Source organism: Phalacrocorax carbo, chromosome 7, assembly GCF_963921805.1.
Source record: "Phalacrocorax carbo chromosome 7, bPhaCar2.1, whole genome shotgun sequence".
NCBI classification, from domain to species: domain Eukaryota; kingdom Metazoa; phylum Chordata; class Aves; order Suliformes; family Phalacrocoracidae; genus Phalacrocorax; species Phalacrocorax carbo.
Window position 1 is genome coordinate 7,940,570 of NC_087519.1, and position 12,752 is coordinate 7,953,321.

At 49.2% G+C, this 12,752-nt stretch overlaps 1 protein-coding gene across 3 annotated transcripts in view; it reads right to left on the minus strand.

The window, feature by feature from the left end:
• SV2B (synaptic vesicle glycoprotein 2B) overlaps positions 1–12,119 on the minus strand; it is a 66,937-nt gene extending 54,818 nt beyond the window's left edge. The window contains exons 1-2 of one of the 3 annotated variants that reach the window (XM_064456187.1): positions 11,802–12,119; positions 5,903–6,075 (exon numbers count right to left, since the gene is read on the minus strand). The gene's annotated coding sequence lies outside the window, so the exon portion shown is untranslated. Of the gene's footprint in view, positions 1–5,902; positions 6,170–11,801 lie in introns of those variants that run through there. The other 2 variants (XM_064456188.1, XM_064456186.1) reach the window with 2 other exon arrangements.
• Positions 12,120–12,752: the final 633 nt, after the last annotated feature.

A 12,752-nucleotide genomic window follows, 5' to 3' on the forward strand; every position in this document is an offset into this window, starting at 1 on the left:
CTGGATACATTTATACTTACCCAGATCAGAGAGAATTTTTCCAAAGTTTTCCGTTGGTGACAGGACAGAAGGTTTGAACATCTATTTTGGACAATCAGACAATGAAGGGGAGCTTCTTTTCCAGATCAAATGTGTCTTCTCTGACTACTCAAAGTGACTAAATGTCTTGGGCCAAGCCCTGCGGCTCTCCCGCTGTGCTGTTCCCTGCAGTACACAGCCCACTGAGAGACCGGAATGGCTGCATCCTCACTGGGGCTGGATGCTGAAAGGAAGCAATTTTTACCAACCCATTGAAGCATGAATGGGTGTTACTAGTGATTTTGGGACCTCCATGGCTGGATCCAGTACCCAGGTCATCCAAAAGCTCAAGGGGGTGATGAGAAATCTCTGGTAGCCACTGACGGGGCCCGTGAAGGCTTTCCCCTTCAGTGCTCTGTCAGGAAGGCACCAAGCCTTAAAGCTCAAGAAGCTCCTGCCTGTGCACAGCTAACAAGCTGGAAAATGTCCTATGTCTTCTCATAAGATGAGAGCGCAAGAGTGGGCCTGGCTGGGGATCAGAAAAATACTGTTTTTCCTGCTTCCACCTGAAAGCAACACTTTCTCTCTATCTTTGAGATTTGGCTGTGCCACTAGTCAGTAAAGGACCTTCTTCATCCACCCTTGGCTTCCCTTTTCCATGGCTTGCTTACTCCCAGATCCCTGGTCCCCGATTCTCCATAGAACACTCCCATTGTTTATAAGCAGCCTCCCAGAAACGTCAACCCTTTTCATCTCTCCCTCCATCCACTCTTGGCCCCTACCTGTAATCCCAACTCTCCTCCTGCCTCTGTCTAATCCTATAACCCATAACAAATCCCTTCTCCCTCCCCCCTCCCTGCCTGCACCTCCATCCATCACCGTATCTGCCAGGGTGCTGGGGGGGTATGGGGTGTGAGCCTGGAGCAAGGCTGCAGTGTGAAGACGCAAACCTCAGGCATAACTCCCATCACAACCAGCCTTTGAGCACCTGTAACAGCCTCTGAATGCCACAGGGTCTCTCTGATAACCCAGCCTGACGCCGATCTGCAATACCCCGCTCCCTGAGCTCTCTCACACCTTGGCCTCAAAAAGGAGTAACCCAAACCCACATCCTAACACTGCCTTTATGTTACAACCCGCAAAGCTATTTTTGATCTGTTTATGGTCAGCCATATTTAAACAGAGAGTAATTGCACCAGTGCAAACTTGCCCTGCCATAACTTCATCTTCATCCAGACAGAAGCTTTCAAGCAAGAGCAACAAGCTCTTTCAATATTTAATCAGCTGCTTGGCCTGAAACAACAAGGACCAGCAGCAGCTGCCTGGTGCAGACGGGGTGAGGGGGAGTGAGCACTCCCGTCCTCACCGAGCCTCTCTCCAGCCTGAGCACTCGCCTCCTTTGCTCGCTTGCTGCAGTAGAAAGCCAAACAGGAGCCCCGTTTCAGCCTGATGCATTAGCCCCGGCAGCTTTCAGCCAGCATGGCTTTGAAGCACCTTATTTTTCATTCCTCTCTTCCAACTTCTCAGCTGCCTTCCAGGTGTAAATCTTACTTTCTTTCCTACTGATGGCTGGGAAATTGCTGTGCTCAGCGCTCTGTAATTACAAGTCAGCAGGACTTGAGCTCTCCCCCACTTCTTTCTGGTTTTAAAGCAGGCAGAGTGTAAATCTTGACTACAGACAAGGCTTTGCAGAACTTGCAGTGTGTGGGGGCAAATTTAGGCTTTTCCTAATCCTTCCTCATTCCCTTACTGCCTGTCCTGTGTGTGTTAGGGGGATTAGAGGGGTTGAAAGGACATCATCCTTCAGAGGGTTGGCTCTGCAACATTCAATGCAGACTCTGCTTTTAGCCCCCATGCTAAAGAAGCGTTGCTTTAAAATAAAGCTGTAAGAAGCAGCTCCTGAAGTGTCCTGCTTTAGTCAGTGGTCACGGCTGGCTTTGCAAAAATGTGTCAAAATACTGACTGCCTTCTGGTCAGAAATGGTCCATGAGCATTTCCTACCAGAGCCCCAGAGTCCTGCACCCTCCCCAGCCCCTTTCAGTGCCACCTCCCCCACCCCCCCCCAGAAGCCCAGCAGGGCTCTGGTTTCTCCCTTTCCTGCTTCTGGACACCCTGGGCTGGAGGTGCCTGTGCTGCCCAGCACCCATGAGCACCACGCCAGGCACGGCCACAGCAATGGCAGCATCTCTGATGATCTGCACCTCTGAGAACTTAAGAACAAAGGATCCTATCTTGCTAGCATTATAAAATAGATACTAATAACCAATCCTAAACACCCTTATCTTTTAGATAAGGTGTTGTCTCTGGCTCTGAGAATGCAAAAGGCATTCCCTGTGTTCCGGAGGGTGGCGCAACATCAGAGCATCGCCACAGTACCCAGAAGGGCTAATAAACAGCAGCAGCAACAGCAGGATTTGTCATGCATGCACCTGTCCCACTGGAAATGGGCTCCACGCTCCTTTCATGCTGGTCACAACTAGCTTTGGTTCACCAAGGAGGTTCAGCCTCCACCAAGCCCGGCAGCTTTGGGTCTGTATTGCAAGAGAAAAGGCTCCTCAGCTCCTCCTGAATGCCAGGAAAGCTTGATTAATTGCCAACAGCAGCTACACATCAGAAGAAGAACCCACTGGGATTTCTCAATCTGGGTCTGTGTATAAATCATTTAATACCTCATCTACACGTGCTTATAATTAATGCACACTAGATCCCTGCAACGAGCCAGCCCTAATTAAATATCTGTGAATTCGGGCTGTGAGTGCCTGTGGTGTGGGGGTGCAGCAGGACAAATGTACCCTCCCAGAAGCGGTTGATCTTGCTGGTGCCCACTCTGGGCTTCAGTGGAAGTAGGTGAGAGGAATTAGGGTCAGATTTTCTCCCTTGCCATGGGCTGAAAGCATTTGAGAAACAGTTCCCGGTTGTTGCAGGGCTTTGGAAAAAACCCACACCTCTTTTGGCCCCAAGTTCTCTATCATATCCGTCTGTATCTATAATCATATCCCCAGGTTTGTCAGACCAAGGTGAGCAGAAAACGTCTCTGAGAACCTGTAGTCTCTCCACTCTAATGAGGCAGATTAAAATATCATAAAGTGCTTTCACATTTCAGCCACCTCCAAGCCAGAAAAGCCTTGATTTCTTCTTCATGCCTAGCATTAAGGCAGTCAAGAACATGCCCAGGTGAGCTATGTCACCTTAGACGTGGGAGTGTCTATGAAGTCTGATCATAAGGATCCATTGGAATAGTACTAGAAAAACAGAAGACTTGTCCTCAAAGTGTCCTGAACCTCCTGGCTCCCTTGCCCAAGCTTAATTCTTTTCATAAGAGGTTCTTTCCTCTTTTTTAATCCAACTCCTCTTTTGAATTCAACCCAGCCAAGGGAATCTGCAAGGCCACCGTGTTCCCCTCTTCATTCTCCCCCAACACCAGTGTGTTTTTACTGACATAAACGTGATTGCAAAGTCGTGACTGCATAAGGAAGAGCAAACAGGCTGAGCAGATGGGTTGTGCGGGAGGAAGCCCTCATTTAAAACGCAAATAGGTGGTGGCAATTTAGCAGATGTGGCAAGAAAAATCTGGAGAGACAAGCATGAGGTGACTGGACTCCAATTTCAATCAAATAATGTGGAAGCTTCCCTGGCAAGGAAAGGTTTCATCTTCCATCTCCTTTATTATCTTGTCTGGAAGAGATAATGACACTGACACCAAGTGTCTTCACAGGAATGATCTCAAGTATTCTTCATTTAGGATCTCCTAGGACTCCCTGCCCTTACCAAATGGATTTTTTTCACAAGGGAAATCCGTCCCTTATAGCTCAAATGTCTGTGAGAAAAGGCTAAAATTCAATTAGAAGTCATAACGTTGATTAATTCTGTAGCACATTCAATTCTGTTTCCATCCAGAGACAAAGACTTTAGCAGTCAAATCAGCATCTCTCAGGAAATATCTTTGGGATGCTATAAAAATCTGTACATCTAGCATATTGTAATTTTCATTTGGCCCTAGAATTTCATCTTGGCAGATGTACCAAAATTATCACAGATGGGTATGAGGATTTTCTCTTTATAAATATTACAGAGCCATTAATTACACAGGGGAGATGAACCCTTCCAGGCAGCACTGCAGCAGGGACCAGGAAAGCACAGTCACCACTGGCCGGCATCTCAGACTGAAGGTGGGAGAAAAGTCAAGTGCACACGAATAGCAAAGATACTCTGACAACAACATTCCTGCAGTTTTTTGAAGATAATTCAACAGGAAAAACAATTTCTAGAAATTTCTGGTGCTCAGAAGTGTTTTTCCAGGAAACATGGAATGAAGGATTTTCAACCTTTTGAAACAAACCATGGTGTTGCAGTTAGGGGAGGCAAAAGCTGTCTTCTCTAAGAAGATTTCCTCACAGATACAATCATCAACCCCCACAGACAACAAATTTGGCAATTCCTGCACTCCCTCCTTCTTGCACAGTGCTGGGATTTGGAGTCACACAAAGCCCCTTCCACTTCCCCCACTGTTTGCCAGACACGGATCTGATACAAAAGATTGCTGCCCTGAAACACACGTCAAACGAAAATCCAAGCCAAAATTTGCTGCTTAGGAGAGGAGGATGTTTTTTCTTTAGACTTAATGTAACCGGTGCTTGAAACTTCAAGGTTGCTCTAGAATAAGCACAATAACCAGAGTGCCCAGCTCCAAGTGTCATGGTATCTAACATCAAAGAGTAGGAAATGCGTGAGTTTTTAGCAAGCGGAGGTTTCTGTGTGAATACATCATGAGAGGAGTATTTTTATAAACAATCATCTCTGCAATGTTCTGTGGGAGTATTTTTTAACTCTGCTTGTCATAAATAAATCCAGAAAGAATTTGTTTTGGTATCCCTAAATCAAATTTTGCACCAGTTTTTGGGTGGAACGCAGGTCTGTCGAGAAGGTCATAGCTTTGTACCTGTCAACAAAATTTCCAGAGCTTCACCACTGTATTTTTCATTTGTATTTTGTCAACAGAGTTATGTTATGCACAGACCTTTGCAGATTTAATACAGCCAGATTGCAAAGGCTGCTCTTAGGTTTATTATTCCCTGATCCTCTTTAAATGAGGGCCCTAAATTCACCCCTAGTGTAAGAGCTGTGCTGTCACTCAACTTAGAAGCAGGATGTCCATTTTGAGAGTCCTGTGAGATAAACCGACTCGCAAACCTCTCGTTTAGAGTAAGCCAATGCCCAGGACGTCAGATAGCTCGCAGTCCCAGCAGCATATAGTACAGCTAGATCCTCTTCCTTCCAAACATCTTTATCTGCACCTCTCTACATATCAGCTATTCACGGCACCGAGGGGACTGGTTTACGGGAAAAAATGCAGTAAGACTTCATGACGGAGATAGTTTATCTGCTAGAAAAGTTGAGGGGTTTCACACAGCAACTCAGGGGCAAGAATTCATGATTGACCTTCCAAAACTCCTGCAGTAAAGAGCGTAAGGCAGAAAAAGCAGCATTCAGGTAGCGGCTCACCTAGGACTACCCCCATGGAGAACACCAGTGGTGCTTGGCCATGAGCTCCTACTGTGCCCCAGACCAAGCTGGAAATCACACAGGGGAAAAAAAGATATAGAGTGGGCAATGAAACTGCATGCGATGAAAGCTGCTCCGGCTGCCTAGGCACATACATTGTCTGATCCGCTCGGCTCCCAGCCTCTCGCTAGTAGTAATGAAATTGCTTTGATGAGCACTGACCCCTGGAAAAGCTTCAGAACAAACCAAACGGGCTTCCTCATTGTTTTTTTCTGTCTCTTTTTCAGCTCCCCTCCCTTTGCCTTTTACCCCATTAAACCTTATTACTTTTGCATCCAGACTGATTGTCCAGAAAGGGACGAAAGAGAAAAGCATCGCTTACCAGAACTAGGAAATAGTTCTTCACAGCCGTTCACCAGCCATTTCCCCTCTTCCTAGCCCGTGGAGATGCTCCTGAAAGGGTCGCCCCTTTCCGCTAGGATGTCATAAGCCGGAGATTAGAAGTAAATGCTCTGCAAGCCAAACCAATCATCCTGCTGCGACCGCATCCAGGTGCTGAAGCACAAGCAATGGCAAAGTCCATCAGGCAGCAGAAAACACAGGCGCGCGCACACCTCCTCCCCCCAGCCACCAAGGAACAGGAGCGGAGGGAGGCTGGAGGCAGGAGGGAGAGCAGATGGGAGGAGGTGGCTTGGGGGAACCATGCAAAGGGAGATGCTAATGTGACAGATGTGTTGACTTTAAGTTAAACATTAATTAATTTAATGTTTAATTAGTAATTAATTGAGGATGGTTGACACAGGGGGGGAAAGACACACTAGCTCACATTAAAAGCAAAGACTTTCCCTGGTCTTTCCCATCTTTGCTTTCCCTCTTCTGTCCAGGCTTTCTCCGGTGATTTCTACCTCTAACCTCACATGCAGAAACAAGCCAGAGTTTGCACCGGCTCTGCCTGTGTGTCCGGCAGGGCAGGAACTGCAGGGCCAGCCAAGGTATTTCCCTTCCTAGCAGCGAGTTGGGAGCCTGGTCATTTATCCCCTGTTCAACTCAAACTCCCCTGAAGTTATTTAAATTGTATCCTCTTAACGATGTGAGTAAAAGTGGGAATGCTAAACAGCAGGATGAGGCTTTCAGTTTGTCCTGGTTCTGGGCAGGGGAAAATACAATACAGTAGAAATCCCGATTTAGGTTATAAAGGATAAGCAGCAGAGAGTAGAATAAATTGATTTAAATGTAGGAAAACTAAAGTGCCTTGGTCCACTTGTCTTCCCCATGAATAAACCTGACTTTTCAGCAGTTCAGACGAGGGTGGCCAGGGTGAGTCTGGGGGATGGCAGCTGAACTGTGGGGGTCCGCAGGTTATCATCCAGGGGGCTGTAACTCCAGGACAAGGTGACAAGACCTTGAGGCAGCAGTAAAACATGAAGGGAATTGGGGAAACCAAAACCCTGCACTGATTTCTTAACTAAAGCCTGGAAAGCTGAGTGAAGGAAGGCAAACTATACTAGTTTTGAGATAGATCCCAGGTTCTAGGTTTAGGAGACATGGTAGTGTTGGGTTGACGGTTGGACTTGATGATCATAGATGTCTTTTCCAACCTTAATGATTCTATGAATCTAGAGATTAGAGGAGGAAAAAGAGTGGCGCCACCACAAACCCAGATGCAGGAAATCAGCAGTGTCAGCCGTCTCAGCCTCCCAGACAGGGACTCTCTTCCTGCTTTACAAGCAGATCCCTCCCTGTTTCTGCTGCCTTCAGCACCAGGAGGAAGAGCCCCTTTCGCATCTCTGCAGAGCTGGGTGTCAGCCATAGCCTGGCATGGCACAGCCAAACCTTTCTCATTCTTCTCCCCACCAAAGCTTTGTCCCAAGACCCATTTGTAGGGGTAACAAGAATGTCTCCTCTGTGGCATGTATAAGTCCCCAGGGTGAAATTAATGTCAGGACTCCTTTTTTTTCTAGCAGCTGTGTACTAGGTAAAGGACAGAAATCCATCTTCTCCACGCACAGGGCACTTGCCCCAAGACTGTGCGTGAAATATTCAGGTTTTGGTGCAATCCAGCCCACCTCCCCCTTCACGTCCCATTCCCCCCACACCGTCCCTGAGTGTGTTATTGGCCTCCCTGAAACATTTTAATGCAGTATTGAGGGTGACCCATTCACGCTCCAAATAGATGAACCTGACTTGCATCCCCAGAATCACATTTCCAGAGCCAGCTCAAGCAGGTGGGTTGGGTGCATCTTCTCAGATATATCAGCTGCAGTTCAAAAAACGTTCCTTTTTCTGGTTAGGGAAACAGCTTGAAAAAGTCTAGCAAGGATATTACACTTTGGGAAACAGCTGCTTTGGGTCTCTTGTCCCTCCTCCTACCTGCTGCCACACTCCCTCGTCTCCTCAATTATTTATAAAGCTCCGTGTTCTTTCCTAATTGGGATGCCATAATGTTCCCTTTCGCCTTGCACGTCACTCGTGTGTCACTCTGCGTCTGGGCCCGCGGTGACCTCTCGGAGTGCTTGGCAAGGCTGGCAGCAGCCAAATGAGTCATCAGCAACCTGCCCGCACCTCCCTCCCTCCCGTCATTGCTCCCCCGGCTCCCTCCGAGCCCGGCTGCAGCAGGGGAGGCCGGGGGGGAGTTTAAAGCAGTTTAATCCCCAGGCTGGATAATTCGTGGAAAGAGGATTACCCATTCTGTGCAGAGCCCTTACCTAAGTACAGACCAGCCTCCCCCTTGCATTGCAGCTCGTGTAGCACGGAGACGTTTTCCCTGCACTGCTTCCCTGTCCCATCTTAGGGGGATAACTCTGCTCTTGCTCAAATCCAGGACAAGAGGTTGTAACCCATGGAGTTACAGTACAATAAAACCAGGTTTAGTAAAGCAGAGGCAAGAACGTAGCTCTGTGAAAGCCAGCAGGATTGTGGCAGACTTATCTGCCAAAGCATATTTTCTCCCCAATAAATGCCAGACTCCTTCGGTGGGGTCAGGGCATATACTGTCCTACTGCGTATTTGGAAACCAGTGTCACAGTCCTGAACTACAGAGCCTGACAGCCACGCATTGGGAGGGTAGGAGGGTTAGTGCTAAACTCGGATGATCCCACAGCAGGATGCAGCAGCCTGTGCCGGGGAGCTGGGGAAGGCGACCTGACTCTGCCGCCCACCCTGGGGGCTCTGGCGGCCGGTCACCAGGAACTGAGCTGTCCCCGCTGCCGGAGGGGACGGGCGTTTGCCAGAGAGCTGCTGAAAAGGAAAAGCAATAGGTAACATGTTACCTTCCCTGCTTGCCCTCGCAGAAAGAGGGATAAAGTTGGGAGCTGCAGAAGGCATCCCTGAGGGATTCGGCAGCTTCCCAGCAGACATCACATCTCTCCTTGCTCTTCTCTTGTTTTCCAACTTCAGCCACCTTCCTCCTCACCTCTGCCCCACATGTGAAGTAAGGTCTGACACAGCCGATGCAGGCTCCCCTTTCCTACAGTGTCTTTTTCTGGCTCTTAAAATCCTTATGGGACTTTTAGTCACCGTATCATTAAAGCGTTCATTAGCATGGGAGTAATTCCATAATCTTTTCAGAAGAGAACAATTTTGAAGGTTCAGCTCATGATCTGGAAAATCAATTTGCCCACTTGACGGTGCAGGAAGAGGATTTTCGAGGCTGGCTTTGGCTTCCCCAGGAGGACTGTTATCAACCCTGGGACTTTGCGGCCAGGCCAGGAAGAAGTAACCCACAGCAGCTCTGAGCAGAGGAGGGAGGACCCGGGGGCTGGCACTCAGTGCAGGCAAGGAAGGGAACTGGGCTCATGCTGCATCAAGTGCAGGCTGAGCCTCAAAAGCCAGACCTGCCTCACCAGGTTTTGCCCCGCAGTGTGATGTACAGGTGGGACAGTATCACCACGGATCATGGGGGATTTTTCTGCCTTTTTCTTCTTCCTCACTCCATTTCACCAAAAGCAACGCTCCCAGCTCAGAGGTTATTACAAGCAAGAAAGGGCTGCATCTTCAGCATCCTGCCTTTCCCCTGCAAGTACAGGCTGGAGCGATTCCTGTTTTGAAACTAAACTCACACAACCTCTGTACCAAATGCCACGACATGTGCTCTTACTGTCATCATGGGATTTTTCACGTTCACTTTGAACTGCACTTCCAAAAGCTGGTGCCCACACCCTACCTGCAGACAAGCAGACAGATGTGCAGAGATCATCTGCGTGTGCAAGGCTGCCTTTTGGGGAGCACCCAGCTGTGCGCTTGCAGGCTGGGGGGCTGCGTGAGAGCCTGGCACAAAGAGGCATGAAAGCCAGGCTTCCACCCCCAGCTCAACTCCCTCAGTCAGTAGCTGTCAGGTGCCAGTGACTTTCATTCAGAGATGTTCCAGCACATAAATGGGTGCAAACAGCATAGCTACTTCATGGGACAGACCTCTCATAATCAGGCAAGCTGAAGAGGAAGGCATTCTCCTGTCAGCTGCTTTCTGGGTCTGGCTTTGATGCTCTGGTAGGGTTCCCCCAGCACTCGCATTATGCATTTGCAAAACCACGTCAGGAAAAACAAAGGTGTCATTGCAGATCTGATCTCCAGCCGAGTTCATCTAATACCGGTGGACATGCCTTTCCCATCAGGGCCCTGAAGAGGGGAGACCTCAGGCACTAACTAGGACCTCATGGAGCTCTTGAGCCCCCATGAATGTGACTGCTGCCGGTGGCAGCTCTCTTGCAGGGGAGGGAGATGTTCCCCTCCTGGATGGGATGCTGGATGGTGGAAGAGGGCTTTTCCACTGGGAAGAAGAATCAGAAGCAGCCCTGTATGCTGCCTGTCCTCCAGGTTGTCCCGTGGGACAGGGTAGTCTGACCATGGGCATCCCACTGCATGAAGTGTTAGGGCCACAGGTCATTAAGGACAGAGGCACTAATGTGGCAGCAGACACCCAGCTCAGTGCTTTCCCCCCAGGATGATCAGTGCAGTATTACTGTACATTCTGGCTAAGTAACGCAGAGAATTAACCCTTTTCCTGTCTCTTCCCCCAAATGACAACACTAGGGATCCAGAGGAGCCATGAAACAGAAACTTTTGTGCCATGTCAGACACATGACTTACTCTCATCCTACCTGAAATTTCTGCCATGACTCCCCATGGCAGAAGAGCCCTTTAAGCTCTAGTATGTGCTTACAAGTCCCGAGCCCCAACACAGCGAGGGTTCCCCTTGGCGCACACGGAGCACTGCACCACTTCTCACCTACACATTATAATCGTCAGGTTGTTACTCTTTCTCTTTTTCTCCTGAGACAAGGTCATCCCTGACAAGTAATGTCCTTGTGGAGCCAGCTCCTACCCATTATTTTTAATGGGATCTCGGCATTATGGATTGTATTACTGCAGTTTGACACACGTAATGAAGATTTCCCTCTAACAACACTTCTCCTCTAAAAGAAAAATAGTCCCTGCAGAGAGGTATGTCTGGATGTGTTGTAGGTGTAGGCATGCATGCATGTACAGGAACTTCTCGCCAGAGCACTCGCATCCCGTGACAGCCGCCGGTCAGACAGATAGCCTCACCAGCTCCCAAAATCATCACTTTCTTTCTGTGGCTTCATTTAATCCTTCCTAACAGGGAGACTAACTGCAGTTTTGAGCTTTGGCTGCATTTAAGATCTCCTGGTGTCTGGGGAGGATAAAGAGGGGAGGAAAATTAAAATGGGTGCTGGCAGTGCAGTAGCCAGCAGGGTAAACGGGGCCGGTGTGTGCACGGTACCAGCACACCCACGCCCAGCCCAGGGGTGCCACCACCCACACAGCCACACACAGCTCCCATGTGGAGACGACAGCCCCTTCCCCCATGCAAACACCTTCTCCTTCTCCCCACAGACCCCCACAACCTGGACACACACCGGGAGCACTCCTTTAAAAATGGCTTCAGCCCGAATCAAAACTCGAAAGCGCAGCAGCCCCTCGGCTCCCTGCAGAGAGCAGAGGCAGCTAGGCAGCGAAACGGGGCTGGCTTAAATTGCTGCTGTGCTCGCCGCTGCTCTCACCCCTCCAGTCTCTTTAAGCTAACGGAGTCCCCGACAGTTCCCACCGATTCATCCCAACTCGGACACCAACTCCGCTCCCTTGAGCATCCTTGGTTTCAGTGGCATCTTTTGTTTTAGTTTTTTGCAGACAGCTTTTCCCTGCCCCTCGAGCGGCCTCCCCAGCTGCCTAGCGCTCCGCACCGAGACCCCACGGGCCGCCAGCTTTCTGGCAGCTGCCTCTCACCCCTTTTCAGTGAAGCAGAGGGAGCGACTCTCTCTTACCTTGAGCACCCCAAGTTGTCAGTGATGCTGCTGCCTGCGCGGCGCAGTGAGGCTCTGCGCTGGCATCTCCTCTAGCAGTGATGCAGTCCTGCCGGGCGCCGCATGCCAATGATGCAGCTCTGGGGATCCCAGCCGAGGGAGCCCAGGGCTGGGAGGGAGTCCAGGGCAGCCTGTCCTACCTGCATCCCTGCCTCCCCCACCCTGGCTGCAAAGCCAGCAGGGAGGGAGTGTGCGGAGGCAGCCAAAGAGAACGGGAGAGAGTGAGAAGCTGCACAGCAGGCAAAGAGGGAGAGAGGCGAAGCTTGTGTAATTTCATCATGGTAATAAAATCCAGCCCAGCGCCTAAACGTTGCAGCTCTCTAGCGGAGTTCTTCATTATATGGGGGATTTTTTTTTTTAATTGCTGACATACAGGCATGATTTTAGCTGTAAGTAGAAGGGAATCCCAGCGTGACTGGGTATTATGCTGGCATCCTTCATCTCTCCACTTTATATATTAGATCATTGCTACATTCAAGACCCCTCTCCCTGGCTAAAGGGAGATGGCTAAAGGGCAAGGCTGGGGAAAGTGCCATGTTTCAGGGATAATCCTACTGTGGGATAAGCCTGTTCTGTTTAAAATACCCTTGTATTTATAATTTGGGAGTCCACTGCCAGAAAAGCAGCAGCAGGAGAAATCCTACTGTCCATGCAATTTGGTGCTTACAAGAGATCATGTGGACACAGCAGTGTGGAACGTAGCCTGCCATGGAAATCCATCCACAATCATTTTTGTATTATTAAAAGAGATAATCAGGTAACATGAGGAGGTGTCTTATTGAGGAATAAAGAATGCAGCTCCTATCTACACAAAAAGCATTGCCAGTGCACATGGTGTGGTTGTCCACACCTTGCAACATCTCTCTGTGCAGAGATGCCCAAATTAGTCCAGGTAATGGGAGCATTAAAGAT